This window comes from Macaca fascicularis, chromosome 18 (assembly GCF_037993035.2).
Source record: "Macaca fascicularis isolate 582-1 chromosome 18, T2T-MFA8v1.1".
NCBI lineage: Eukaryota > Metazoa > Chordata > Mammalia > Primates > Cercopithecidae > Macaca > Macaca fascicularis.
This window is the reverse complement of record NC_088392.1, coordinates 79354694-79382560: the sequence shown is the minus strand read 5'-3', so window position 1 is coordinate 79382560 and position 27867 is coordinate 79354694. Positions and strand designations below refer to the sequence as shown.

The window sequence follows — 27867 nt, the reverse complement described above, 5'->3', positions numbered from 1 at the left end:
CACTGTGGAAATCAACCCAAATGAAGGCCTTTCTAGGTTTCCAAACTACTTTACACTATTTTTTCCAACTTTTAAACTGTAATCTCACTCAAAGCTAATTCAACATAAAATTTTAACCCATCGCTTATACTCTCTTTTCAAAACATCCAACTTAAATTTCATAAATGCAGAAACTCTCTACACACAGACATTTTGAGGAGTTACAGAATATGTAAAATATTTTATTTACACTAAATTTCAACAAGCAGACACACATTTGGAAATAAATGCAATGATATTGGTAAGCATGCATTCTTTGGGTAGAACTGCTATGGTTGACTTAAAATGCACATTGGTAAAGCATAAAATTTGTAAGAATTTTTTTTAAAAAATCCATTTCTTATAATAAGGGAAATTGGCCATGTTTACAGATTGGGAAACCTGTAGGTGTGGCTGTTCTAAAATTTCATATAATCTCTTTCATGCATGCATCTTACTTTTTTACTTTAATTTTGACTAACCCAGGTCCATTCCAGAATTGACTGGAGATGCCGATTTAACCCAGGGTTCTAAGCTGAGTTGGAAAATATTCATCTAGTTACCCAAGAGGCAACCAATCTTCTAAAAGTAGAGACTGAACAGTCAAATAAGTCTAGTTCCTCAGGAAATAAATTTCTATGTGGCTCCACTCCTTTGAAATAGGAAGGAATCATCCTTTGTATTTTGAGATGAATATCTGCTATCTGTCTTCTCTTCTTCTCAACCAAAACCTAAAAGATTTCCCTAAGTCTGTGGTTCAGGGATGGAAGCAAAAATAATGTGCTTCAAGTAAAATAGTAATAGCTAATTTTAAAACATTTCTAGTTAGTGACTAGAATGGGTTAGCACATTTTATTGTCATATCACAAGACAAAATTATCTCAAAGCCCACAGTCACACAGCCTCCCCACTTCCTGAAATGATAGCCCTGTGCCAAGAAAGATAAAGGTAGAAGGTCCAGGTTTTTCAGGAAAACGGCATGGCTGCATTGTGGTCAGACACAGCTTTAGAAGATTCTCTCCTTCTAACTAAGGAAGCAGACTGGAGAAGCGCCTGTTGTCCAAGCTACTTCCAACACAAATTCCTAGAAAAACATACACCTCTTTTAGAGAATTTTCTTCTAAAGGAGGCCCCATGCTTAGACAGTAATATGAAGACTTCAGTGAACAGGTTCAGAAGTTAATCACAACAAGATTAACTCATAGACTCACTGACTTTCTTTCTTGTTAGCTGAGTTGAGAAATGCCTTAGACATCTCGAAGTCTTTCATGAATGCAATGCTTTACCTCTTGATTTTTTACTCTTTCCAAGATTAAAGTTTGTGATATACTTAACTCAGGATTTAGGCAAACTGAAGGTGAGATGAAAGGCAATAACCAAATAAATTCATTTAAAATTATTATTTTTTTCATTTAAATTTTTTTTTTTTTTTTTTTTTTTTTTTTTTTCGAGACGGAGTCTCGCTCTGTCACCCAGGCTGGAGTGCAGTGGCCGGATCTCAGCTCACTGCAAGCTCCACCTCCCGGGTTCACGCCATTCTCCTGCCTCAGCCTCCCGAGTAGCTGGGACTACAGGCGTCCGCCACCTCGCCCAGCTAGTTTTTTGTATTTTTTTAGTAGAGACGGGGTTTCACCATGTTAACCAGGATGGTCTCGATCTCCTGACCTTGTGATCCGCCCGTCTCGGCCTCCCAAAGTGCTGGGATTACAGGCTTGAGCCACCGCGCCCGGCCTATTTTTTTCATTTAAAATTAAATTGTGATATGTTGTAGGTAATTTTTAGTTTAGTTCTCACTTCTCTGTTTCCTGTTTTTTATTAAAGTTGAGTATCTTTCAGACATATGAGAAATGTAGAACATTATTTGGCATTTAGCAACTTCACACACTGGAGATAGCACCTTAAATTTCTCTGATGATACATTTTGGAATTGTTTTCTAACCTCAGCATATTTGTTGGTGTCCTAATTCTGATGATATTATCCAGAAGTGACCGTGAAGAACACATTCTGTAGATTGACTAATTGGAGATAGCCTGCTCTTTGAACTTTACCCATAGTGCTGCATGGTAATTACAATTGCAATTCATAGTAACATGTTTCAGAAGAGAAGGAAGTCTCTGAACACACATGAGTATCCCCTCACTAATCATAAGCTATCACCAAAAGCATAAAATCATGGAATTTTAAATCAATAATTGATGCTAAATGTCATCTAGTTGAGTCCCAAAGAAATCAGGGCCCAATTTTCTCAGATGAAAAAGAAAATTACAATTGTTCTCAAAAGAGCATAATAATTTTTCTTCTGAAAATATAAAGCAAATTGTTTAAAAATAAATGCAGTGTTTCACACTTAGGTTTGTGAAATATAATAGCTTGAATTGGATTTTCAAATATGCTGTCACCTAGAAAACTGATATGAGGCCGTTTCGACTCCAGCAGCCCAAAAGTGGATTTTAGTGCAGCATTAAAACAAGTAACCTTCCCAAAGCCAACAATGGGAACTCAAAGAATGACTTTCAGGCACTCCCAGATAGCTGGAAATGTGAGTTTGCAGCTAGAGTGGGGAGAAGTGGGAAGGAAGCAGTCAAGAGAACCGAAGAGGTAATTTTGTCAGATTCACTGCTCAGCACATTCACAGAAAGCAGCATTTGTTAGTTCCTCTCCTTTCGTGATCCAACATTATCCACTTTTCTCATGCTTACATCAGCAACTAAACACACAACCTCTTAGTGTCCTGTTTGTAATCCATTATTTAAGGAGCTCATGCATAATCCATCACTACCATTGCCTCCTTGCTCATAGTACTACTGCACATGCAAGCAGTACTAAACCAGGAACTATATAAGAAATGACGACAAGAAAAAGTTATTCATCTTAAGCAATGGAAAAGGGCTATATGCATCTATTGGTTGACCATCTGGAGGTGACCCAGGTTGCAAAAAAGTGCATTATTTGAAAGGCAATATTTGCATTGTCAAAAGTGTGCATAGGTAGACAGACATGGGTTTACTTGGACTTTTGGGAAATTAATTAACCTACACGGTGCTCAATTTCCTCACTGGTGAAATAGCTATTTTCATACTCTCCTAGTTGGGACATTGTGAGCATTCAAGAAGACATACGTAAAACTCTGGCCCAGTGTCTAATCCATCCACAGAAAAGACTCAATAGATTGTAACAGAAACAGCAAGAGTGTCCCTAAGAAAAGCATTTCCTTAAAAATTCTTCTAAGCCTAGAAACAGTAGTCCAGGACTTGGCTTTAAAGCAGATAAACTAATGACTTCCCTAGAACAAGGTTTTCCTAGTAGTGGTCTGAGTCTATCAGTTTTCCATATTAAAGATTTCTTGTGGGGGAAAAATGCAGTTGAAGGCTTCCTACAGTCATGTAAGTTTTAGATATTGTAGGTTAAGAAAGACCAGTATTTCCCTACTAAATATTTCTTTGGGATATGCTAATGAGCATTGAAAATGTCCAAGAGAGTAATATAGTATGAAGCGCACCCCAAAAACCTATTCACAGCAGAATTTTTTAGGGAGTATAGTATGGGACAAGTGATTTATGGAAAAAATACTGGCAATTGCTGCCATAAAGATACAAGATCACAAAAAATTAATTTGACAATGTAAATGGGAATATTGCATGAAACTCAGAATTCTTCTTTAATAATTTTATTGACAATTAGCAACTCTGCAAATCTCTTTCTGACTTTTTATTTGTATAGTCTAAACATATACCTAAAAATTCAAACATCCGTTGTCCTGAAGGAGCCATGGGTTATGCCAGTCCTTGTCTCCGAAACTGTTGCCAGCACAGCTCGGGGGCTTGGCAGTGCCATTAGCTCAGTACTGAGCCACAAAACCAGAAATCTGATCTCCAAAGGGACCATGCTGGGTGGGCCAGAGCAAAGCAAGGTTTCAGTAGAATGAACTAAATTCCCTTCTGCTCAAGTCTGTGCAGAACTTTCTTGCCTTACAAAGTCGTATGAAAACATATCTCTTAGTTTCTGCTTCTAATTCTGTCTCCAATAAAGAAGAAAAAGAAAGTCAAGAGGACCAAATGGGGAACAAACTCTAGGCCACCCTTGATAGCAAAACTATTCCATGTCATAGTTCAGGCAAAATCCAAGACTCTCAAGTCAAGCAAACAAGTACTAAAGTGAGTCACTGGCCCACAGATTGCACTAATCACCAAATCCTGAAACCCACCTTCTCTTGCTGAATTTGAGCAGATAGTAACCAAGAATACAAATGGAGAAAGCGGGTTTGGCATGTGCAAAAGCATTAATGGGTGAAAGTAGCTCCCTAATTGTTACTTAAGGGACACTGTGGGCTTACATCTCCCCCAGAAATATCTCTACCTTAAAGCTTATGACTGGCAGTCTTTCATGCTTTTAAGTTTTTAAGGCCTGAGCACAAAACTGCAAATCTCCCTTTGAGGGATGGCACATGAACCTGTGCATCTCACACAGAACAAGTACTCACTGAGTAGCCACTATATGCTGGGCACTGTTCTAGATGCTGTTGATACAGCAGTTGATTAAAAAAAAACTAAAGTCTCTTCCCCCTTAAGAATTTGTATTCTACCATATCATAGCTATCAACAATAGAATGTTTCTGATGTTCATTTTGATGTTACAGCCTACTTGGAACCAGATTAGAATTAGTTTGTCAAAGCAAGTTCAAGAGATGATGAACACTGCCCAGGTAGAGCAGGCCAAGACACGGCCATTAGACGTGGCCATTATGACTGCCAGGAAAGGATGAAGTCTAAGACCCTGGGCACTGAATCCCTGGGAGTATGTGTGTGTGTGTACGCATACTTACACACGCCACGTTTGGCATGGATACTGGAAGTAGTCATGCAAAGAAAACTGAGACAAGTTTGCCAACCTCAAGATTTATCCTAGGCCTGCCTCAAACAAAAATGGTATACGAAAGAACAATAAATTGATACCCACAAAGTACTGTGCCAAAGCAACATTGCCATCTCTATTGTGAGTCTGATGAGTTTCATTAACTATTTACACAGGCTTTGCTAATTGCAAAGGGCACTTGGGGAATTCTAAGAGGGTGCATACTTTTAATGGGAGAATAGAAATTCTGCATCTGACAACACAGAGTTTTAAAATAAGCTGGGGGAAGCAAAATGATGCAAATGGAAATGTGACAGGCCCTAGTGTCTGCCTGGTTTAAAGAGAGCCCCTGAGGTTGTGCTTGGGCCCATGACCCTTGTCCCAGCCCAGCTGTCTGAACCAGGGGGGACACTGGATCCCATCTGGAAAAATTAGATTATCATTCTTGGTAGTTTGTAATTGGAGCTATACAACCTTAATTTAGTGTGTAATACTCTTTTATCTAGAGTATCTCACTAATTCCAAAAAAAAAAAAAAAAAAACTTATGAGGGATGGCTGACCCAGTTTTAAAAACCTAATATTGAAGGTCATGGAATAACGTCTTCTTCTCCCCTATCCCACAGGCGAACTGAAAAGTAACTCATAATAAAATGGAAAGCAGTATGAAATAGGTGTAACGCAACTGTTCGTGTATCTGATGGTTTTGCAAATACTGATTTTCGTATCATGGAGAGGCTCTAGACTGTTTTCCAAAGATGGCTAAAACGGTATCATCTTCCATTCCCTATGCTCTTCTAAGACCTTGCCATTCATTTTCCCATTAAGAGGTAAAGTCCAGTTCGCCTCCTGTTGAATCTGGTTGGGCTTGTGACTCGCTTGTAACCAAGAGAATGCAGCAGAATTAGTGCTGTGTGATTTCTAAAGCTAGGTCACAAAAGGCAAGTCAGCTTCTGCCTTCTAAGCTGAGGCATTCGCCTTTGGATTCTGTGCCACCGTGGAAAGAGCCTGACCATCCTGAGACCACCATGTTGTGAGGAGGCCCAGGTCACATGGCGAGGTCACGTAGATGTTCCAGTGACAGCCCCAAATGAGTGTCTGCTGACAACCAGCATCAGCCACCACACACACAGATGATAACATCTCCAGGACTCTAGTTCCCAGGTGCCTGCATGTCCCCAGGCTCTCAATCCTCCAGCGGAGGCCCAGACACTGTGGAGCACGTGCAACGCATGCCATCCCTGTCATGTCCTGTCAGAGTTCCTCACCCAAGTATTCAGGAGCATATAAAATGGTTGTTCTATACCACTACATTTTGGAGTTGTTGGTTTCCCAGCAGCACAAAATGGAACAGAGGCTTAAGTTTACTCTTACCCTAGAATTCCAGGAGATCCTACTGTAAAAATTCTCTTTTACTCTTCTGTAGATTTTGAGGATTTCTAGTAGGTTGTGAGGATTTCTATCACTTGCTGTCAAACCACTGAAATTAATATAAAATTGGTATTCAAAATGGGGTTGCAGAGAACAAGTGTCAGAGTGGATCGGGACCAGCAGGAAGTTACTGTCCTGGGGTGGAGAGCCGCAATGCATGTTTAACGATAGCAGTATGTCTTGTTTCTTGGAAATCAGATGTTTTACTTCATCAGATAGCTAGACTTTAGAGGAATTCATCATTTTAAATGTCAGAATATCGGATTGAGTTATTGATTCCTTATGGCCTTCAGTAAAGGTCAGAGAAGTGGCAAGCCTCAGCCAACGCTGCTCAGCGGAAGTCAACAGAAGAGAGAATAGAGGACAGCCCACTGACGCAGAGAGCTAGAGCACAGCACAGCATCCGCTATTAGTCTGGCCAAACTGTGGTGGCCACCATGGGTGTGTGTGTGTGTGAGAGAGAGAGAGAGAGAGAGACAGAGAGAGAGAGAGACAGAGAGAGAGACACAGGGAGAGAGAGATTATGAACTGATTGAAAAGATTACCAGCAGTTGGATTCAGGATACACAGGAGGAGCCAGAAATGTTAGCAAGCCCTTCAGCATGTACCTTCTCCACCACCAAGTAAAAGTGATGATTCCTCCCCTTGTAATACTCGGTTGTCTGTGATGCAACATTTTGGCAAGACTCCAAAGCAGATTTGCGAAGAAATGCACCCTGAAATCCGTGCCGAAACTCCAGTCTACAATATCGTGCTCATGCTCTGAGGTCATTAAGGAAAAAAATCATGAACATAGGTATAACCCCAGAATTTCGTCTAAAAATCAGAAGACTCACAGGTATGGCTTAGCCCTGAAAGTACAGCCAGCCAGCAGATTCACCAAGATGTTTCAACACTATTCCGGACAAATACAATTCTCAAAAATGAAACCGGCACATGGCTGACCAGAGTTTTACAAGAATGGTCATGCAAGAAAAATCCCTCAAACTAACAGCCCCCTGAAATGTTCAAGCGTAAGTATAAACCATGTTGGTAATGGCTGATTGTTACTAAGACCTCCCTGTCCCACCTCCACAGAGAAAACCCCCCAAATGCTCTGGAAGAACAATGGCCAAGCAAAATTCTCCCGGAGGACAGAGTCTGTGGCAGTCCTTCTGGGTGACCAGGTAATTTACTTTGTCACCACATAGATTAATCAGCAAATTAACATTTATGAGCATTGTCAGTCATTTCACTTACTTCATCATCCCTGTAGAAGCCTCCAGTCTCAACCAACAACATGCAACATGATCTTGGCGATTTGTTCAGCCTTCCTCCTTTATTTTTTATTTTTTTTTTTTGAGATGGAGTTTCACTTGTCGCCCAGGCTGGAGTGCACTGGCACGATGGCTCACTACAACCTCTGCCTCCTGGGTTCGAGGCATTCTCCTACCTCAGCCTCCCGAGTAGCTGAGACTACAGGTGCCCACCACCATGCACAGCTAATTTTTCTACCTTTAGTAGAGACGGGGTTTCACCATGTTGGCCAGGCTGGTCTCGAACTCCTGACCTCGGATGATCCACCCTCCTTGACTTCCCAAAGTGCTGAGATTACAGGCATGAGACACCATGCCCGGCCTATTAATTTAATTTATTATTTTTTTTTTTTTTTGAGACAGGATCTCGTTCTATCACCCAGGCTGGAGTGCAGTGCAGTGGTACAATCACAGCTCATAATAGCCTTAAATTCCTGAGTTGAAAGATCCTCTCACCTCAGCCTCCAGAGTAACTGGGGACTACAGGTGCATACCACCATCCTCAGCTAATTTTTTTTTCATTTTCAGTGAAGATGGGGTCTCACTATATTGCCCAGGTTGGTCTCAAACTCCTGCCCTAAAGTGATCCTCCCACCTCAGCCTTTCAAAGTGCTGGGATTACAGGTGTGAGCCATTGCACCCACCTTTTTTCTCACTTTGAAAATGTAAAAAGTTAAAACAGAAATAGGGGAAAAATGAATCTCACCCAGAGGTAACGGGCTCCAAGAACAGTGGCTCCAAAAATTCTCTCGAGATGAGTGATGGACTTTTCCTCTGTCTCCTCATTGTGGGGGCGGGGGCAGTGAGTGTGTTCGCAGTCGTGCTTGTATCCTGTTACATGGGATGCCTTTTGACGTGTGGGATGACAGGTGTGTGTCGTGGAGGGAGAGATGCTGGTAGTGTCCTGGGTACTGTTCCCTGGAGCAGAACCTGAGAAGGGGATGTTTGTGCAAGACATTTATTAACGGAGTGCACTCACGAGAAACATGCGGGGGTTGGTGGGAGCCGTATCTGGAAGGGAGGAAAGAAAAGTGAAAAAGGATGTGGTCTCCGATGCGGTCGGGCTTCAGCCTGAGCCCATGGGGCCTCTGGGGAATAAACCGTACCACAGAGTCTGCTCAGTCTTGGGGCATGAACGCAAGGTGGGTTTTTGTTTGCTTGTTTGTTTTCTGTATTTTTTTTTCCATAAAGCAGTCAGTTATTGGCCCAGCACTACAGGAGAAGATATAAAGAGCCTAGGTCCGTTCAAGGGGAGGGACTTCCCTATCCCGGGGACACTGGCTCCACTTTTCAGCCACCTGCCCAAGATGCCTAGGCCTGCAGGAGGGACCAGAGGCAGATGATGTAGACAATGATGATGTCACAGAGACAAGTGAGAAATAATGGAAGCAGCTCCATTCCCCCGGCAGCTGTGCAGAGAGGCCTGCAGGTCCGAGCCATCAGTAGCAGCCCCTGGGATATCCAGGACATCAGCACATAGAACCAGTAAAAGGGTCCTCCCTCATAGCGACGCATGTCATAGACTCAGATTTATACAGACAAAAGCTGAGTAAAACCATGAAAAGAGTCTCTGGTATTTTCAACAATATCACCACAGAGGAACCGTATTGATTTCCTTGTAAGTATTTAGAATTTTCTCTCTCATTTAAAATGTCATATCCGGTTTTTATCATCTCTTTTAAATTTGTAGAAGAGCATTTCCCAAACTCTACTAAAGTGACAGATTTCCATATCCATCTATCCCGCCAACATCCAGGCATGTGCAGGGTACTGGGAGAGGCAACAGGTCCCATATCAGGGGACTTCACAGTGTGATGGGGATATTCAACCTGCACCTGCAAGGAACAGGTGCAGGTTGAATATCCCCATCCAGCTCTTGGCTCTTCCAGTCATTTAGGCTCCTGTCTTTCCTGGAGGAAGCCTGGTAGTATCTCCTGGGGACACTGGGTCGACTTTTCAGCCACCTGCCCAAGATAGATGGGACCAGGGGCCAGATGATGTGGACAATGATGATGTCACAGAGAGAAGTAAGATATAAAGGAGACGACTTAGCGGGCAAGGTGATGTGCTGGGTTCTGAAGAAGATGAGAAATACCAGGCCAGGCTGTGCTTTGCCTCTTGGCCTCTCCATTTTCCTTCCTGACTTTTTTCAGCCACAGTGAATCTCTAAGACCTAGTTTTGGCAGAAGGAAGTACCAGAGGGAGCTGAGTTGTTGAACATTATGTGCGATCACGTAATAACTGCAATCAGAAGGGAAACACGCAGAGTTCTGGAGAAAGAGAAATTTGCGTTTGTGGACCCTGCTGGGAGCTAGGCACTTTCAAACAGTTCCTGTCACCTAACTTAAGTATCGTTACTCAAGTGTTATTTAACTTAAGTATTATGCAGAGAAGTCGAATCATTAGAAAAGTGGCGTGACTTATACAAGCAACATAACAGCTAGAATTTAAACGTAAAACTGCCCGATTCCAAATCCACACTCTACTACAAGGCCTTGCCCCCTCCTCTGGGCTACACTGACATCAGAGTTGCAGGGGAAGAGGCCATGTCTAACGAGAGCCCCCTTTACACGCCAACCTAGTCATGGTCACGGTGGTGTGATGACTGAAGACAAAAAGGAACCAGGATGACAAATTTGTCTCTGAGGACCCAGAGTAATAAAATCCCAGAATAAGGAAGGCCTTTAGCGGATATATGGCCTGCTGTCCCGTTCAGTCTAGAAAACGCCTCCTCAGGGTCCTGCAGACGGTCACCTCCCTCTGTGGGAGGACGTCCAGTGGGGGGCGCCACTTCCCCAGGCCTCCCTGACCCTAATGTCAGAAGGTGGTTTCTTAGCTTGAATCAAAATCTCTCTCCCTGTGTCTTCTCATTGCTTCCTGTTCTTTTCTCTGGAGCAACACAATGTAAACAAGGTTATTTTCTTTTGTGCACATCAGAATTTCATATTCAAAGGCCATCATCGGGCCGGGCGCGGTGGCTCAAGCCTGTAATCCCAGCACTTTGGGAGGCCGAGACGGGCGGATCACAAGGTCAGGAGATCGAGACCATCCTGGCGAACACGGCGAAACCCCGTCTCTACTAAAAACAAAGGCCACCATCAGCTCTCTTGTTAGAAGGGGTCCGGGCTGAACACCCTCTTTTCTCTCAATGATCCCAGCTATGACACAGTTTTCTCACCTTCAACATCCTGGGGGCCAAGACTGTTCACATACGCCACATACATCTCTAATCGCATCCTGTGATAGAAGATAAACACCATTTCCATAATGATGAACGTAAGACATTTGAGATTTTTTAATTTTTAGAGTTGTTATTTTGAATTTTTTACCTTCTTAAATCTAAAAAATACTCCCTTTAGAACTCTTCATTTCTTTCCTAATTTCTGTATCCTACTCTCAAGCAGGATCCACCTGCCAAACGCATTGCTCATTAGGCTGTGATACCAAACTGCACAGGAAAAGCTTAATCTTCAGGAACCTGTAGCTGTCCTCCTAGACATCCATATCTCCTTGCCCTAACCCTTTGATTTATGTTACTGTTTTTAAGTCCCATTTTCCAGGCATTTGCTAAGCCAGTAGAGAACTGGGCCAGTTTCCAAAGTCCTGCTAAGAAGTTAATGTTGAATAAAATTTTTTTCAATGCAGCAATTGATCCGCCATCATTGCCTGTTTGGGCTTCCCAACCACAGCTCCAGGCAATCAAGGAGAAGGTTTATGCCATTTAAACATCTCCCTTCCAGCAAAAGAATCTGGATTGCTTTGTCAGAAAAGTAAAAAAGAGACATGTCCAAATTATAACTCATCTCTCTACCTTCAGCCCTATCAACTATTTTAAGTATCATAACAACTACTCACCAATTGCCTCAAGTCTCATTTTCTCAATGTGATTTCAGTCACTTGGTCTTCAAAGATTATTTTACAGAGCAGCAGACAGGTCCCAGACCAACTCTGTTCATTTCTCAAACTCCTGTTCCATGCCCAGAGGCATTCCCTTTCCAATGACTAGACAGGGGCTGGGGACATTCAGAGGCCTGGGTACATTATCTCAAGGCTGGACAACTATGAAGAGTCAACCCAGTCCCAGAGCTCCTTGCAGAATTGGCTGAGGCCGCTGTTGCAATCCCATTGAGGTTCAAATATTAATACCTCCTGGCCCAACCCAGTCGTCTCACCTCCAACAGGTGTTGTTCCTCAGCCTTAGTGGGAAATAGTGTTATTTCCCATTAAATCAGCTATCTGCATGTAAATGTCACAGTCTGTTTCCCGTGAAAACCAAACAACTATACACACACACACACATACACACACACACACATATATACACACACACATATATGTGATAGAAGAAGGAAAGACATCCAAAGTTGTAGGTGACCTAGATTGGACACATATAGTTGCCTCTTATTGTCGGTGGGGGATTTGTTCCAAGACCCCCCTCAAATACCAAAAGCCATGAATGCTCAAGTCTCTGATACAAAGTATTGCATATAACCTATGCATATCCTCCCATGTGCTAACTCAGGGGAAGACCACGAAGAGCCTGTGTTCTCTTTAATATTCATTTTATTCTTCGTTTTAAGGCATTTGCCTCAAAACCCTGCAAGGTTTCTCATCACTGCCAAATTGGAGCCTGTGAGATTCTTCGGAAGAACCATTCATATTACAAGTTTATATTCAAGTGTCAGTCACTGAGGGATTATTGGGGGCAGTCTGACTTTTTAATGATCGCCATTCTAACTGGTGTGAGATGGTATCTCACTGTGGTTTTGATTTGCATTTCTCTGATGGCCAGTGATGATGGGCATTTTTTCATGTGTCTGTTGGCTGCATAAATGTCTTCCTTTGAGAAGTATCTGTTCATATCCTTCACCCACTTTTTGATGGGATTATTTGATTTTTTTCTTGTAAATTTGTTTAAGTTATTTGCAGATTCTGGATATTAGCCCTTTGTCGGATGGGTAGATTGCAAAAATTTTCTCCCATTTTGTAGGTTGCCTGTTCACTCTGATGGTAGTTTCTTTTGATGTGCAGAAGCTCTTTAGTTTAATTAGATCCTATTTGTCAGTTTTGGCTTTTGTTGCCATTGCTTTTGGTGTTTTAGTCATGAAGTCCTTGCCCATGCCTATGTCCTAAATGGTATTGCCTAGGTTTTCTTTTAGTTTCTTTCAGGGTTTTTACAGTTTTAGGTCTAACATTTAAGTCTATAATCCATCTTGAATTAATTTTTGTATAAGGAGTAAGGAAGGGATCCAGTTTCAGCTTCCTACATATGGCTAGCCAGTTTTCCAGCATCATTTATTAAATAGGGAATCCGTTCCCCATTTCTTGTTTTTGTCAGGTTTGTCAAAGATCAGATGGTTGTAGATGTGTGGTATTATTTCTGAGGACTCTGTTCTGTTCCATTGCTCTATATCTCTGTTTTGGTACCTGTACCATGCTGTTTTGGTTACTGTACCCTTGTAGTATAGTTTGAAGTCAGGTAGTGTGATGCCTCCAGCTTTGTTCTTTTGACTTAGGATTGTCTTGGCAATGCGGGCTCTTTATTGGTTCCATATGAACTTTAAAGTAGTTTTTTCCAATTATGTGGAGGAAGTCATTGATAGCTTGATGGGGACGGCATTGAATCTATAAATTACCTTGGGCAGTATGGCCATTTTCACCATATTGATTGTTCCTATCCACGAGCATGGAATGTTCTTCCATTTGTTTGTGTCCTCTTTTATTTCGTTGAGCAGTGGTTTTTAGTTCTCCTTGAAGAGGTCCTTCACATCCCTTGTAAGTTGGATTCCTAGGTATTTCATTCTCTTTGAAACAATTGTGAATGGGAGTTCATTCATGATTTGGCTCTCAGTTTGTCTGTTATTGGTGTATAGGAATGCTTGTGATTTTTGCACATTGATTTTATATCCTGAGACTTTGCTGAAGTTGCTTATCAGCTTAAGGAGATTGTGGGCTGAGATGATGGAGTTTTCTAAATATACAATCATGTCATCTGCAAACAGGGACAATTTGACTTCCTCTTTTCCTAACTGAATACCCTTTATTTCTTTCTCCTGCCTGATTGCCCTGTCCAGAACTTCCAACACTATGTTGAATAGGAGTGGTGAGAGAGGGCATCCCTGTCTTGTGCCAGTTTTCAAAGGGAATGCTTCCAGTTTTTGTCCATTCAGTATGATATTGGCTGTGGGTTTGCCATAAATAGCTCTTATTATTTTGAGATATGTCCCATCAATACCTAATTTTTTGAGAGTTTTTAGCATGAAGGGCTGTTGAATTTTGCCAAAGGCCTTTTCTGCATCTATTGAGATAATCATGTGGTTTCCGTCTTTGGTTCTGTTTATATGATGGATTACTATTATTGATTTGCATATGTTGAACCAGCCTTGCATCCCAGGGATGGCAGAGACACAACAAAAAAAAAGAGAATTTTAGACCAATATCCCTGATGAACATCGATGCAAAAATCCTCAATAAAATACCAGCAAACTGAATCCAGCAGCACATCACAAAGCTTATCCACCATGATCAAGTGGATTTAATGTCTTAATGAACTATTTAGTTTATAATTAAGAATTTCTTGGCATTGCATGTTGAATCTGTTGAGATTATTTGGAGAGTTATGAGCTTTGCAGGAGATATTCATAACTTATTATATATCTAGAATGGGTTAAAATGGATTTCTCACCTTGAGGATAAACATTTATGCCTTCATTTTCAGTAGCGTAGTAAAATAAAGACAAGGGAGAAATAAGGGGCTTGGTTTCACTCCTGCCTGCACCTCTAAATTGTTCTGCAAACTTTTCCAGGTTACTGTGCTTCCTGGCGTCAGTTCGTATCTGTGGAATGAAGAAGGTGTCCTTGATGTAATTCCAAATCTAACACTCTATAACTGTAGGATGACATCCCTAGCCCTTTTATATAATTGTTGTAACTATTAAAGAATAAAAGCATAGAACAGGAAACGCCTAAAAAGACTGCTTCTACAGATGAACTATGGAAATACCTCCTTAGTGGCACTTTAAAACAATCTGTACTGTACTAAGAAAACAGCACTTTGAACTATCTGTAGACATAGCAACTAACAGGATGTCTGCCACACAGCACCAGCTGAATACGTTCTTGATAAATGAGTAAATGATTGTTACGTGAATGCATGTTTCCATTCCTGTCATTATCCTACAACAACTCCAAAGGGAATACAATAAATTCTCTCCAATGAATGAGCCCATGTCTCAGATATTTTACCTTCATCTGTTTACTAATCTACCTCACAAAAAATGATATCCTTGTGGAAAATATTTCAATAGAGAAATAATATCCAACTGTGATCTAAATGTTTTAATTAAGCCAACATGTAGTTTAAATTGTTGAGCTGCTGATTAGAGCGATCTTTTTAACTTGTTTTGGAGTGAAAGTGCTTTCAAAATGCTTCCATAAGAATTGGAGGGCTGCAAACATATGGCCTATGTGGTGAAATCCAGCTCCTGTTCTTAGACTTAGCCAAGGACAGTTTTCAAAGGGATTCAATGTTTGACATTTTGGTGGGTTCAGCATAAATGCAGAGGGTTGGGGCCCATCTTACACCCAAGGGTGTTCTTACACATATTTTAATGCCTTCACTTTGAAACTGACCTGATCTCTTCTCACTGGCCTCGTGGGATGGGTTTTGCTGTCTCCACAGTCTCAGCTTCGAGTCCCAGCTCCACTACTGACTGGATATATTTTCTTATCCATAAATTGTGGATAATCACAGGAGATTATTATATGAGGTTATACCAGTAAAATGCTTAGCAAGGTACTTAACATATATTAATGATTTCTATGAATATGTTTGCACAACTTGTTATGATTATGGTAAAGCATATCATTAAATCCTTGGAATTATTTTTTAATCTATTAATAACTTTAGATGATTACTAAAAGTTCTGATTTTGAAATTTTTAAGTCTACATCCCCTCTTTTATAAACTGATACACCATCAAGTAGATTTTTGTGTCTAAGATGTAATTATTTCCACTGTATTTTCAAATATCCAACTGGAAAGATCATGGAGAAGTATTGCCCAAGGAAGCTGGATATCCCAAAAGCTGGGAGCCAAAAAATAATACAGAGATAAATATCTTGTAGTTGAATACTGACTAAAGAAATGATAACATATCAGTGTACTTAAAACACTGTAGAGAAGCAGAGAAGCTAAAAATGAACTGCTTCATGTGTGAATTCTATTGTTACTCGGAAATGCATCTAAGAAACATTACATGAAAAGAGCAAAATATCAAGGACTCTGAACCACCACTGTCTACAGTGGGCTGTCAAGCCAAGTGTAGTTTATGCATCTCTCCACAGTTGCATTGTTGCCTACAGTCCCACAAGGTGCCTTCATGCTCCATGGCAGCCGTAAATAGCAATGTCTTCAATCACACACCTATAAAAGCAAGGCAACTAAGAGTTCACACCCCTCAGGGCTAAAGGCCTGGATTATCCCATTGGTCAAACCACCCAGACCCACTGAAATGTTGGTTAGTGGTGAAGAATCTTGAATGGGCAGTAAAGAAAGAAAATGGTAAATACTAATTTGGGTCCCAGGACCAGCTGCATGAGGGGACCCTGTAGCTTGGGTTACAGACCCCCTTTCAATCTTTACAAGAGACTGCAAATGACCCTCTCCGCTTTCTGGGAAAAAGTGAGGTCATCTTGTTCTCTGGCCATTTAGTTTGTAAAGAACAGAGGTGTGCCAGGTTGCTTAAATCAATTCTCCAAATGTGGTACTCAAATAGCAGCACATTTTCTTACTGCATCTGTTCTCTGGATGACAGTCTTCCCCCCAATTCAAATAAATCTATTACAGACTGAAGTATGAAAATCAGGTACATTTTTGAGATCCTAAGAAAAAGCGAAGGGAATCTCATAGAGAAGTAGAGAAGTGAAGGGAATCTGCCTGCAGCTCCAGCCTGGATCTCCAGATCTCCAAGGCTCCCCATCTCGACTATCAGACTGTGGGGTACTTTCACTGGAAATTTTGAGAAGCACAGCCTGAGGTGTTGAAGATATTGAAGAAAGAAAACTCAGAGGACATCTCTGAAACTACACAGCCAGGCCTAGTGGAGAAATGAAGTAGGCTCCACACTGTCTGAGCCCCACACAGTCCATGGTCTCTCCCCATCTTACTGGACCATAAGCACCCTTCATCAGCAGATGCCCACGACTGCCTCCACTGATGCCATTATCCCCACGGTGCAGCTTCTCTCTCTGCCTTATTCTCCATCTAAGTCTTTCCCTTCTCCCTCTTATGATACAACCCTTTTGTTTTTACTGATTGATCTTATGACATATCCCTTTTGTTTTTACCAGTTGACACATCTGACATTTTTTTCAATGTAAAATGTTGAAAAAAATGGATAAAATATGTTCCTGCCACTGGATTACACATTAATTTCTGAAGTCAATCTTCCTGATGTTACCAAGAATCTTTTAGGACATTGAAAAAATGTCAGATGTGTCAACTGATAACTACTCAATAGGCAACCTCACCACAGAACGGCTGAAGCACCTTGTAAACAAATTACATCTCATATTCGGACACTGTTGGTTAATGCCCCAAACTGGGCCAGTCAGTTTGAGGCAAAGTACCTGGCCTTTGTGAGTATGCAGCTTGTCTTGAGAAAAGACACTGGGTGTACATAAGATTCCCAAAAGTTCCCATGATGTGCAGACATGTCACCAGCATTGCTCTAGTGAAGAATTCTTTAGAGAAGTGAGAGGCTTGTAACACCAGCTGCCATCTGCATACACAGTGCACCAGGCACTGTGCTGAGAACTTTGCAGCCGTGATCTTATTTAATTCCTCTTAAACATTCAAGTTGAAGTTGTGTCCTATTATATTTTACATCATAAATGTCATTATATCAAAAAACATTTTTTCCTGTGCAAAATATATGTTGTACATATTCCAGTGAATAAACTTTTAACAGCTTCCATAGCATCCTCAGATTTCAATATGATTTTTAAATACCCCACTTAGAAGAAATTTCATGTTTCTTTCATCATACTTTGAGTCAGCTTAAATCACTATGTTTTTAACTATTCCACTTGCACGGAAAAATACAAAGTGATGAAAATTGCCTTTCTAAATATTTCTCCCATTGAGGAACAATTCTCAAGTTTCTATTCTTCTAGAATTCAAAGAGTTTTCAGTATTCAGGAGTATTTTCCCCATTGCTGCAAAATTCGTCCTCTTCAATACTTATTTTTTAAGTGAGCACAAAATGAAACAATGGTAGGGTTAATTGATTTTGATAGACCCACCAAAAATCATCAGCAAACATTTATGACTTTCCATTGAAGACAATTCCATCAACGTGTTGTTTCCAAACATCTTTGAAATACCCAGTGATCCCTCCAGTAGAATCTCTTATGAGACATAAAAACTACTGGCACAGAGAATAATTGAGTTTTACTTCTATCAATGAGCATTATCTAATGTTGCTTAGAGGTTTTATGAAACCAGGGAATCATCCATTCCCATCTGTGTTTATTCCTGAAAATTGCGGCCTTGGTGTTATACAGAGACCACGATTACACAGAGAAGGCCTCAGGGGAGCAAACATGACTTCATCCTTTGACGGAGTGCCACAGCTCACTGCCACATGCACAGAGGATTAAAAGGCAAGTGGGGAGACAAAATACTGTGATTTAAAAAAAAAAAGTACAAAGAATTAGCTCATCCAATGATGAAGACAGGACAGCAAATGCCAGATTAGCTTAATTGAGCATGCAAAATTAGATGTTCACCTTGATGAACGTAATTATTACAATTTCAAAACTGCAAATGACCTCAGGAAAAGAAACCTAGAACAGTGTCATTCCCAGTTGAAAATAGCAACAACAACAACAACCAAAAAAAAAAAAAAAAAAAAAAGCAAGCAGAGTTACCCCCAATATAATGCAGAGCTGGTGACATGGTTTGGCTGTGTCCCCACCCAAATCTCACCTTGAATTGTAGTAATCCCCAGGAGTCAAGGGCAGGACCAGGGGGAGATAATTGAATCATGGGGTTGATTCTTGTGGTAGTGAATAAGTCTCACAAGATCTGATGGTTTTATACATCGTGTCCCCTGCACAAGCTCTCTTGCCTGCTGCCATATAAGGCGTGCCTTTGCTTTTCACCTTCCCTTCTGCCATGACTATGAGGCCTCCCTAGTTATGTGGAACTGTGAGTCCATTAAACCTCTTTCCTTTATAAATTACCCAATCTTGGGTACATCTTTATTAGCAGCATGAGAACAGACTAATACAGCTGGCGATAGAATGGACAAGACTCTCATTGCACCTTTCTGCCTTCACGAGGCAAGACCCACAGCACTCACACTTTCATAGATTCTGGCAACTATATCCTAGTCCTGCAGCTTTAGAGATGCAAGAGCTGCACCTCTGATCACCTGGCCTGCTTTTGAGTTTTGGCTGCAAATACTAACACTCAGGGCTTCTGACTACTTTTCTTTCCCCCCACACATAAACTTGCTACATTTCTTCCCCACCCCACTGCTTGTCCAGAAAGCTACAAATCTTTCCAGAAATATCCATATGGCATATCTCTGAAATCAGTCAGCCAGAGGTCAGTATGTATCTGTGCTTTAACTTTATGATTAGTGCCCTAAAAATATTGTTATATTCTGCATTGGGTAAAACACGCCCCTGCCCCTGGATTTCACATTAATTTCTGAAGTTAATCCTCCTGAAGTTACTGAGAATCTCCGTGTTGCTAAATCCAATGGAATCTGGTCCCTCCTCATCTTACTGGACCATCTGTAGCTTTTGGCACCACTGACTATTATTCTCTCTCTTTGAAATACCACCTTCCTTTGGTTTCCAGGAAACTGCATTCTCTTGGTTTTCCTCCTGCATGTCCCTCTCAATCTTCCTTGCTGGCTCATCCTCCTCCACTCAGTCATTAAATGTTGTAATTTCTCAAAGTTCATTTATAGTTCATTCCTTTCACACTCTATCAATACCCATGGCCATACAGAGACTCCCAAATTCTTTTGTCCAATCTTGATTGCTCTTCTGAGATCCAGAGCTATATAGCTAGATGGATGTCTCTAGTTGTCTCTATTGGGATATCAGAAAGACATGCTTCAACACTATATGCATCTAAATTCATAACATTTCCAACAATAACAACCTTAGTCTGCTTCCAGTGGTTCCTCTCTGAGTGAGTAAAACCACCGTCCACCATTTGGAGATGCTTCAACGCTGGCAGTCAATCCAGTCTTTCTCTCTCTCTCACTGTGTTTAAATGGTCCCTCTCCCAGTCAAGGGAGATTTTCCTTCCTACGTGTCTCTGTCTCCATCCTCACCACCACCCTCATCCTAGAAACCGTGCCTGCCCATGCCTCAACCTCTTGACTTGTCTCCATACTTCTGGCCTGTCTATCTGTGTTTGTTCTCCACATGGTGGACAGAAAGTTCTTTACAAAATGCAAATCTGATTTTATCACACTTTGCCTAAAATCCTTCCGCAGCTTACCCCAGCTCAGAGCCCACAGGCTCTTCATGGTCTTCTCCTGCCTAAGTCATTGGCTCCATCTGTACCCCAGGATATCCAAGCACCAGCGACACCCAGTGCTTTCAACTCATCAGACACATCACTCCTCTCCCCACCTCCACCACCTCCACCAGGCCTTGAAGACATTTTCCCTCTACTCAGAAGGTACTCCTCATCCTTCGGCAAGCTGAACCCTATTTCTCCTTCAGATCTCAGCTGAAACATGACCCCTCCAGAAACGCCTTCCTGAGTGTCCCGTCTAGCTCAGCCCCTCACCGCGCTTCCCTGCTCGGCCTATCCTGGCAGCGCTGGGCTTCCGCACTTGCTGTGTATGTGACTGCGTGTTCCTAGGCTCCACATCCTGGGGCTTAGGAACCACTTCCGGTTTCATTGTTTTCTGTACAAATCACTGTGTAGCTGGGACCTGGCATATAGCAGGCACTTGACAAATATTCACTGACTAAACATCAGTCAATGATTTCACCCTTTTTATGCAAACTTTTGCAACAGGCTGGATTATTCAGGAGGGATAATGTGTTCTTATTAGTCGAGTAGATTTCCTCTCCTCCCCTGCCTGGTGCTCAACCAGCCTGACTTCAGCAATGTCACTCATTATCTTCTAGAAGAGAAAACTTACTCCTAGAGATAGACAAGAGGGCAGTTTGCTCTGCCTACTTACAGGTCATGCTAGAAATGTTTTTCTAGGAAAGGTACTGAAACCCCTAACAAAAATTAGTTTGTGGTTCATCAATTCACATTGTTTAAACGCCTCATGAGAATAAACAAGTGGAAATAAGCCACAGCTATTTTTGTAACTCACCAAAACTAGAGGTCACAGCTGTGCCCCAGGGCAGTCCTGCCCAAAGCTACTCGCTTTCAACCTCACATGAGTCACCCTGTGACGCTGGAAAGAGCAAAGTCTTGACAGAGATTCCAATTTTTTTTTTTTTTTTTTTTTTTTGGCCAAATGACTAATAAAAGGTCACCTTGTCAAATTTAGCCTCAGCAACAGGCAATAAATTTGTAAGTGTATTGTTGAATTAAGTTCCTGCTCTTAAATTCGAAAGGATAGATTTGTCACCTTAAAAAAAAAAAAGATTTTAATTTCAAAAACAAGTGATTCTCTTTATCCTCTGAAAAGATTCCTGGCAAGTTATCTTTGCCAGGGCAACAAATACATGGAGGCCTTCATGTATTTTCCAAAACTCAGCAGGTCACTGATCAAAGTTCTTCACTGTAGACAAACGGATGGTGTATTTACTATTGCTTATACAGATACTTGTGTTTAAACTCATTGGCCTTTAAATATTTGACCCCAAGAAGAGGGCGTCTTTTCTTTGTCAGGCTAAAAGTTTTTAAACGTAGAAAAATCAAATAAAGAGAATGGAAATGTTCAAAGATAAGAAGGGATCCAGATCTAGCCACAGTGAAATTGCTCAGCACAGGGACATCTAAGAAAGCATGCTAAACAATTTTTTTTAAATTCTTCATTATTACTGCCATTACCATATTTGAAGTTTGTCCATAAACGCAAACAACAAATATAGAACATTGCATCACATAGATGTTCTTCATAGCCTAAGGAAGTAGAGCTGCTGGACTTCTCTTCATTATCAAGATTTACTATTACAGGCTTTACACTTTCAAATTTGTTTGTATCCATTTTACCAATGAGGAAATCGGCAGCCGGAGAAGTTGGTTTGTTTAGCGGTTCCCAGAGTGCAAAGAGCACAAAAAGCTGAGCAGGCACCATGGTGCCTGGGAGTGTGGACTCTGAAGACACGTCGTTGCATGTGTTCACATCCCCGCTCCATCATCCATTGTGTGACCGTGGGCAAGTCCAATGGCTACTCTAAGCCTTGGCTTCCTTGGCTATGAAACACAGATGATAATACTGAGCTCGTACCATCATTTTACATTCTAAGTGAGATAATGCATAGCAAGCACTCGAAACAGTGTCTGGCACATAGTAAGCTCTTAAAAGCTTTAGCTGTGTTTCAAAATCAGCTGGAGAGCCCACTCAAGATTAGGATACCTAGGAACCTCCTCCAGAGATCATGATTCACTAGATCTGGGTAAGAACCTAGGAATCTGCATTTTAATAAACACTGCCTGTGAGTTGGAAAACCACTGTTAGTGCAGCCAGATGTATCTAATTCCAAAATTAATGTTACCTCACCAGGAAGCAAATTCTTCAGTCTGTTCCCATTTTGTATTGGTATTCCTATGATTTTCCAAAGGGGCCACGTGTTACCTCAATTTAACGCCTTCCTAAGTAACATTTCATCTACATTGCTTTGAAAAAAATCACTTTTTTGCCTCTTAGATGCTCTCTTAAGTCACAATATTTTCCATGATGTTGCCCTTCATTTTTAGAGTCCCACAGACCTGGCATGACCAGGCCCTCGTGTCCTTCCATCGCGTAGCATCAGGGACTTGACTCGTGTCCTCTCTAGGCTAGAACCCAGTCTCCAAAGCCAAGCCCATGTCAGAGAGAGCTGAGTGTTCAGGGGTAGCTGTGTTTCAGGCCAACTCCAATTTGGTTTTCTTGTTTCCATCCCCAAACCAGGAGGCCTGCAAGCCCCACATATCAAACAACTGGTTTGTGGAATTGGTTGTTATTACAGGGAGATAACCGAGCTGCCTCTTGAAACATGAGGTTCTTAAACCAATGGGGTATCATACATACCCAGTGCTTTCTGGAAAAGTAAAGTGTACGACTCCATTTTCACCACGTCGTTTTGGAAAATAGACCTCAGAAACCAAAGGCAAACACTCAACATTCCAATCCAACTCCATCATCTTCCATGATACGGGCAGTGAAGTCACATTTGGTTAGGGCTTTAGTTGCTCTCCAGGAATGATGAACTCAGCTTGATAACAGATGTTCTAAGAAGCTAACAAAAGCTACCAAGAAAATAACTTTTTTCTGGTATCACTGTATGCACCTTTTTCAAACTGACCAAGTGATCGGACAATATAAGAAAAAAGCAGTGGAGTGATTCCATATTGTAAGCCAGATATTCACTTTGAATGAAGCTCTTTGAAGCCCTTAGTAGCTAAGTAATTAGTCTTCTCCTAAATTCTTATAAAATTTCAAGACAACAAAACGCTATGCAAGATGTCAGAACAGCAAACAGCCTCAAAGTGCTGTAGTTGGGATAACTGGAAAATAAGAAATAAGAATTCATTCATCTTTTCTCTAATTTATAGTAAATTCAATCGTGTTTACATATTGGAAGACTTGTACTTTTTTCTATTAGTAAAATATACCCCGAACGTTTCATGATCTCCCGCTCAAAGAACCTAGAGTACGCTTAAGTACTTTGTGTTAAACAGTACCACGGTGGGTTTCTTTCCTCTACCATTTCAGCAAATCCAACCATTGCACCTGTGCACAGGTGTGAAGAGAGAAATCAATAAGTGAGGCTTCTTTCCCGAAGGCCCTTCCCCTCCTCGCCCATTAAACCCAACAGCTGAGGAGCTGTCAGTCTGTACTGAGACATTCTATCAGAGAAAGGATAGAACGTCATTAAAAAGTGGTAAATATGGAGATTAGGAACCTATGTAAACAAGGATACATAAGATAATGTGAAATGAGAAAAAGCAGAATAAGAAAACGAATAGTTACTGATTAAAACGATGTTAAAAACCATACAGCGTGCACGGTTACTGTCAGGAGACCACAATTTGTGCTCTTAAGCCATTGGTTGGAATATGATCTGCAGCGAAAAAAATTATATGTGTATGTATATATAAACCCTTCAGCTCATTCTTATAAATTGGCCCAGTGAAAACAAGAGCAGCAGTATATATAAAGATAAACACACACACCAAATATACATATACACATTATATATTACATTCTTGTAAAAAAAAATTTCAATGACCTCTGAGTCAGAAGGAAGGAGCTGAAGAACACATACGTGGCTGTTATCTCGAGGTGGGATTGGGGGCAGAGGGCGTTTAGTAACCTTTGTCACAGCCTTCAGTGGTACAAGAACCTGCTGCTCCCGGGTCCTCTCATTTGAAGACACCCACCGCCTAAGGATGAAGAGAAGCTGCTTCTTGCAGATCTGAGGCTGATTTCCCAACTCCCAGAAGTACCCTTTCCACAGCCTGTTCCCCAGACCCAGGCCTGTCCCCTTAGACCTGGTCCCAAGTCAAAACCAGCTGGTCCTATTTTAGAAGACAATACTACTTCTTCCCTTGCCTTGTATTACCAGTGGCCTAGGTTGTCTGATGCTCCTCAGGGTACAGCCTTATTCTTCTCTGTGTGTCCCCAGTGCCAGACATAGCACTTGTTACAGAGTTTCTGTTCCATTGTATACAGGGAATTATAGAGGGCAATAATAGACACCGGTGAGATGGGGGTGAGGGTTGAAAAATTACCTATAGGGTACAACGTTCACTATTAAAGCGACAGGTGCACTAAACTCCCAGACTTCACCACTACACAATATATCCATGTAACACATCTATCTGCATTATACCCCCAGGTCATAAATCTATGAGGTACATACAAATTACATATATATGCATCAAACTAAATACATACATATATTTAAACACAGGAAACTAGAACTGATTATTTTACAAAACGAAGTTACTCCTTATCTTCATGTGACTAATACCCTTCAAATGGTAGGATTCTTAAAACATAACATTTTTACTTTCTACAGAAAGCACAGAAACACAGAAGTGTTTTTAAATGATTAAAATATTTTGCAGGAATGTACTCTTTAGTCCCAATATCAGTAGGGAAATGTTTCTATACAACAGTGAATTCATAGCATAGCATTACACGCAAAGGTCGAAAAGAATTAGGATACTCTACATGTACTAACATGAAAAGATATTTAAATGTAATGTTGTCTGAAAACAAACTGCAGCAGTATAACTAGGGCCTTCTGTCATTTTTAACTAAGGTAAGTAAATCATGTATTCAGATGAATGAAAATAAGTTTACAGAGGTCTTGCATAATTTTAAGTTCTTAAAACAGCTCCCATGTACACACACATAAATCTGATCATATCAATAAAAATACAGTATGAGAGCTATCCCACTTACTCAACAGGAATTCTTGACCAAGACTACAAATGTAGCCCATTTGACATCGAAAACATTGGGACTGGTGTGAGAGTGAGGAAAATGGGGAGAAAAAAAGAACTTTGAAGACAAGGATTTGAAGTTAGCCTGAAGCATGGAAAGGAGGAAAGGCAAGCTTTCTTCAGTGAGGACAGTGTCTGATAGAGAAAACCAGATCCTGAGGAGGGGTTTCTCCAGGAAGAGAAGGTCAAAGTTGCAGGTAGGCTCTGGAGACAAGGAGCTCGCACACAGTGAAGATGGCAGCCACATTGAGAAATCACTCCAGGCCGAAGGACATGCACCAAAGGCGGGAAGGGTGGCACCGTGGGCTGCAGTACTGGACAGAGCTTCGGATGGGCAGGGCCCATTGGAGGGATGGGCGCAGGTGAGGCTGAGAAAGCAGCATGGGGCAAATGCTGCAAGTATGGAAGCCAAGACACGAGCTTCCTTCCAACCACCAAAGGGCAACTCACAAGCAAAATTCTTTCATAATGCTTCACCATGTTTTTCTTTTTTCTTCTTTTTTAGACAGATCTCACTCTGTTGCCCAGGCTGGAGCGCAGTAGTGCAGTCACAAACTCACTCAAACTCAAACTCCTGGGCTGAACGGATCCTGGCACCTTAGCCTCCCAAGTAGCTGCGACAACAGGTGTGCACCATCATACCCGGCTACTTTTTTGATTTTTTGCAGAAATGGGATCTCCCTATGTTACCCAGGCTGGTCTTGAGCTCCTAGCCTCAAGTCATTCTCTTACCTTGGCCTCCCAAAGTGCTGGGATTACAGGTGTGAGCCAAGGTGCCTGGCCACCTCACCATTTTTGCTGACTGAATCACTTGACTAACCTAACCATAGCTTGCTACTGAAGATGCTGGCAACCTAGTAGACAATACATCAAGATGCAATGATGCTCCATGGAAATGCAATACCTTCCATCCAACCAAGGTAAAAGTGTCAACTAAATGCTAATGTCTCCACCAACCACAGATGGGGTTTGCAGGAGCAATGGCTGTAGGGACACTGAGATTTCACCCTCCAGAAGGCAGCATCTTCCTGTGTCACAGCTAGATCACCAGCTACCCACAGACAGCCTGAACTCCAATAGTCTCCCTGCACCTGTGCCTTTAAAAGTTTTACTGGCATTATTGCTTTTTTACTTCTGGTAATTGCTTTAAAAGAACAAAGCTCTTTGTTTAAGGGGGGCCCAGGGATCTTATAATTGCCACGAGGCACATGAGAGGTTCCTAGACTTTCTAAACAGTTTCTCTTTTAACATTAAATATTAAGTTCCTAATGTTTGGCCAAAATGTAGATGCTCCCTAAGGAGGGGGAAGTGATGCTATCAGGAAGATCGTGTAGACTGGTAAGAGATCCCTCCCACATTGCTGACTTCAGAACCGCATTTTGACTACAGAACCACGGCACCTGAGGAGGGGTGCCAGCCACCCTGTGCCCATGAAACCACGATGTCTTGCCAGAAGCAGGGCACACTCTGGCCCCAGCTGCGTCAGGGGCTTCAGACTCATTAATACTATTTTCTATGTTAAAATAAATGATGACGTATCGGTTCACCTGCAATGAATCACATCGAGTCAGTTCTTCAACGAGTGTTTCCAGAATCTTTAGAAAGGGCTCCAACCCAGCCAGTGTAGGTGCTCACTGTCCCATGGTATATTTTTCCCCAGAATTTTCCAGCTGTAACTAACAGTAATTTCAGTGACATTAAATACTGTTACAGGAACTTTCCAAATGTAGAGTACCCTTTAGAATGAAGCCTTGAGCATGAGGGGCAGACCCCCTCATCCAACCACCACCTGACTCTGTGTGAACCGGGAACTGTTAGGTGAGCCCATCAGCTTGAGCAGACGACCCAGGCTTGCAAAAGGGGAGACTGGGGAAAGCTTTGCCTTTCTCTTTCCGGGGGAAGACCCATTTTTAAAATAACAATGTCCTATTTTCACAGAATGTCTGTGCTGTGATAAAAGGTCATCTGCCTACAATGTTATGATACAGACGTCAAACCTACAAACATGAGGAACTTCTGCCTCTAGGTTAACTGGTTACCCACTGTATAAGACACATCACACACAGTCCAGGAGGCGGAGTTTCTGAGATACCTAGAAACAGCTTAGAGGCAAAGTGACAAAGCAGCAACAACAAATAAAACCAATCTTCTCAAACTGGCTCTCGCTTAGGCCTAACTAGTTATGCACTACTTGAATAACTAGATCAAGTTCCCTTGAGCTGTCTTTTATTTTAAAATGCTATTGTAGGGCTGACTCATCCACTCCTTATCATGCCCAGTGTACTGTTCATATCTCGTAATCAACTTGGTGCTAAAAGTAGTGACGAGCCATGTACAATGCCAGAAATCAAATTTTGTATCAGTTAGAATCAGTTTTGGCTCCAAACAATATATAATAATGAACGTGATAACTTGTATGAAATGGCCCAATCTGTTAAGAAATGAGAACTACCAAAATTCACTAAAGAAAAAGTAACCTTGTATAGTCCTGTATCTATTTGAAAGCAGGTATTATAGTTCAAACCCTTCACACACACAAAGGCTACCAGTTTTTTTGGGTTTTTTTGGTTTTTTTTGTTTTTTTTCTGAGACGTAGTCTCGCTCTGTGACCCAGGCT

The 27867-nt window shown here is 41.4% G+C and overlaps 1 long non-coding RNA gene across 2 annotated transcripts; it reads left to right on the top strand.

The window, feature by feature from the left end:
- The first annotated feature begins 7111 nt into the window (after positions 1-7111).
- Positions 7112-27410, top strand: LOC102141661 (uncharacterized). 2 transcript variants are annotated; one of them, XR_010582794.1, is made up of 4 exons: positions 7112-7137; positions 7377-7465; positions 26964-27068; positions 27189-27410. It is a non-coding gene; the product is annotated as an uncharacterized lncRNA (long non-coding RNA). The 2 variants fall into 2 exon arrangements; XR_012427381.1 differs by lacking the exons at positions 7112-7137; positions 7377-7465 and adding an exon at positions 8973-9212.
- Positions 27411-27867: the final 457 nt, after the last annotated feature.